Below are 3,709 nucleotides of genomic sequence, written 5' to 3'. Positions count from 1 at the left end.
GCTTTTTGCATTTACCATGGTTTACTCAATTCCAGGGCAGTTAATTATTCCCCATCAGTAGTGGATTTAGTTATTCAACAGATTGATACTTTTTCATGTGATGTGTCTTGTGAAAAATGCAACTACAGAACAATTTGAGATGAGATAGTCTTGTCCAGGTGCTCTGTAATTGAAATTAAGTAGCAAATTATCCAGAAGGAAAAATATATGCTTTGTTCTTTAGGCATGCCTAAGACAACAGGAGCAGAATAAAGAACAGGCTGAGAAGAGACAAGAGCAACATACCAGGCCTGAACAGAGACAGAAAACCCTATCTTTCCTGTCTTCTACACGCAGTTATGAAAGACCATGGATATCAGCTGTACCAGTTACTAGACAGGTACTTAAACTATAGCCACACAGATTTTCATAATTTAAAAGATACTCAAGTGGCAGAGAACATTGTAACAGAGCAGTTTCTTACCATTACATACAGGTTCCACAATAGAAGCAGCAATTAGCAAGAAATGGTTGGCGAGAAACAGCCATAAAATTTACTTTTATGTGGATCCTGTGACAATGTTGCATTCCAGCAATTATTTCTTTTCTGTAAAATTATGGATGAGCACACTTATGAGAGCATCTGATTAAACTGAGTAGTAGGATATGACAGGACCATCTCACAGCCAGTCTAATCATTGGCCCACTCACCTGTCTAAAGCAATCTGCCCACCTGCCTTGCCTTTGATGCATCCAATTAGTTGTTTATAAAATGGGAGGCTGCACATTTACTCCCAATGCCAAGGGTGTAATACATGGCTCTGAACCTCCCTTTATACCATGTCTCATGCCTCACAGATGGCATCACTATATGACTCCAGCCCCACGATAGACTTCACTCTATACTCATCTAGCGTTCAGACCCCAACTGGATACCCCCTTCTCAGGCAGTCTACTCCACCCTCATTCTGAGCTGCCAAGCTCCCTGAACCCTTCTCCCTCTCAGCAGTGGCCTCACTTCTAGGCATGTTGGAACCCCAGGCCCCTGGCTCTGGGCATCCCTCACAGTGGGCACTCTGGCCCTTTGACCATCCTGGTCCTGGCCTCAGCATTGACTAGTCAAGGGTTTCTCTAGTCAGGTTATTAAGCCACTTGCCCTCTCTCTCATACAGGTCCACCTTCTCAGGCCCCTCCAAATCTAGCTCATTCAGTCTCTAAGGCCAGCCCATGCCACAATCCTTCAGGCTTGCCCCTGCAGACCCTACTCTACACAGCCTTCTCACACACCCTCACTGGGCCCACTACCCCCCTCACTAGGGCTCCCAGCCTTATGTCCCTTGGGTCCCAAGCCTGATGACAGCTGCACCCCTCACTTGTCCCCTCTCTGGTCATAGGGGCTGGGGCTATATGGCACCTCATACTTGCCTTTCACTAGGGAGGTACTGATGTGGCATTTCTTGGGGATCACCCTACCACAGGCAGCCCCAACATACCATCTAACCCTAGCAGGGTATAGATTTAGGTCATTCTCCAGAACTAGGACCCCCCCCTCCATTCCCCTAGTTCCTACCCTTAACCATCAGGTGCTCTGGGAGCAGCAGTTTTCTAGCAAGCCAATATTACACCAGCAGCATCTCTACAGCAACTACCAACTCAGCTTTGAGGGCTTGGGTTTATATTGAGGCTGCTCCACCCCATCCTCCAATCCGGCAGCCCTCCCACAGTCATGTGACTGCTTCATTAGGCTACATCACACCTGCTGGCTGCTACTCTACAGCCTGCTCAAACCTCTTAAAGTGACAGGCACCAAAGGTGCCTAGCCATACACAAGTAGCAGTTTCTGTTCTGTTCCAGTGTAGTAGGGGTAGGCAAAATATGGCCTGCAGGCTGCATCCAGCCCACTAGGCCATTCCATCTGGTCCGCAGGGCCCCTAAAAAATTAGAAAATTAATATTTATCTGCCCCTTACTTCCTGTCAAAGATAACAGGAATCTGGGGGAGTAGAACCCAGGGGGAGCTGGTGGCAAAACTAAACAGCCTCAGCAGCAAGTCCCCCCCAGCTTTGCCCCCCCACTCCACCCTGAGCCCCAGCCAGAAGGCTCTACCTGGCAGAGGCTGCTGGAGGCTTCTGGCCTGGGGCTGTTCCTGCTTCCCTGCACTGAGGGAAATGCAGATAAGGAGGTGGGGAGGGATGCAGGGGAGGACTGTGAGTGATCTCCCCGGTCCTCAGGGCCAGCTAGGCTAGCTTCTGCAGTCCCAGCACTGCAGCTGGGAACCATGTGATGCTGGAGCATAGTGGGTGGGGACGGGGAGCAGGGAAATGGCTGTGGCAGGTGGGGAGAAGGGGCAGCAAGTGGGCATGCGGAGCACAGAAACAGCTAGGCGGGAGCTCAGGGCCAGTGCCAGCAGGGCCCAGAGTGGGGTGGAAGGAGCGCAGATCCTGGGCTGCCAGGGTCTCTATGGAGCCGGGTTGGCTCCCTCCTCTCCCTGTCGGAGCAGCACAGCCTGGCTGCATAAAGCCCCTGGCAGCCCAGGCCCCATGCTCCTGCCACCCCGCTCTGGGCCCCACCATGCTGACCCGGTGCACTGGTGCGGACCCCGTGCTCCCATTCATGTCACTGCACTCCATGCACTTGCTTGCTGCCCCTTCCTGCCCTCCTGCTGCAGCCATTCACCTGCTTCCCCCCTCCCACTGCATTCCTGTATCACATGGCTCCCAGCTGCAGTACTGGGACCGCAGAAGCAGCTGGGACATGGTGCTGGAACAGTAGAGTGAGGGGCGGGGGGTGGGAAAGCGGCAGGAGAAGGGCAGCAGTGGCAGGCAGGGGGCAAGCGGCAGTGAGTAGGAGCATGGGACCTGCACCAGTGCCTTGGGGCCAAGAATGGCAGGAGCATAGAGCCTAGGCTTGCAGGAATGTTGGCAGGGGCTCTGCCTGCCGTGGGTGGGAGGGGCTCATGGTAGAGCATCGGTGATAGAGGCTGCCTAGCAGGGGCTGTACCCCATGCCGCGATGTGCAGCACTGGCTGGAGCCATGCCCCACCAGGCATCAGTGCTGGGCACAAGTGCCCCAAGCGCCCCTGCCTACTGCTGTGCCATAAGGGGAATGGGGGGGGTCCCTCACCCCCGCCACCATCCTTCACACCCCACAAATATCACACACCCACGGCCTGCTCCCAGAACCCCCCATATATACACAACACCCCACATACCCTATGCCCCCCACACAGCCTTACCCCCTCACAAACCTCCATCCACACACCCCTCCAACCACACCCCGTCACACACATACACACACACTCTACCACCCCCCCACAATATACAAGACTAAGAATGTATTTATGTAGCTCTTATATAACTAAGAGTTATTATGCAATCACCTCTATATATACTATGCAAACACAAATCATGACAAAACTATTTTTTGTAATAAAATGAAAATATGTTATTGTAGGTGTTTGACTTTTAGTGTATGATTTGTATTTTTTCTTGTCCTAAGATGGTAACCCCCCCTCCCAAAAGGAGTATTTTTGGGGGGCAAGGTGAAGAACTTCTAGTGGCAAAGGTCAGGGGTTAGGGGTGGGACTTCCAATCCCAAGATGGCAACCAGGTGGCAGGGCAACTGCCAAGGGGCAGGGCTACACATGTGGTCCTCGAAAGCTCACCAAACCTTCTTAGGTGGCCCTCCACCCAAAATTATTTCTTGCTCCTGGTTTAGATGTTTTCTTAATT

At 52.1% G+C, this 3,709-nt stretch overlaps 1 long non-coding RNA gene across 1 annotated transcript in view; it reads left to right on the top strand.

Moving 5' to 3' along the window:
• Positions 1-249, top strand: part of LOC109301792 — a 27,251-nt gene extending 27,002 nt beyond the window's left edge. Inside the window, exon 3 of the long non-coding RNA XR_002098629.1 lies at positions 224-249. This is a non-coding gene — a long non-coding RNA (uncharacterized LOC109301792). The remainder of the gene's footprint in view (positions 1-223) is intronic.
• Positions 250-3,709: the final 3,460 nt, after the last annotated feature.

The sequence above is a fragment of the Gavialis gangeticus genome, unplaced genomic scaffold (genome assembly GCF_001723915.1).
Source record: "Gavialis gangeticus isolate Ggan-Ray unplaced genomic scaffold, GavGan_comp1, whole genome shotgun sequence".
NCBI lineage: Eukaryota > Metazoa > Chordata > Crocodylia > Gavialidae > Gavialis > Gavialis gangeticus.
This window is presented reverse-complemented; position numbering and strand designations above follow the sequence as displayed.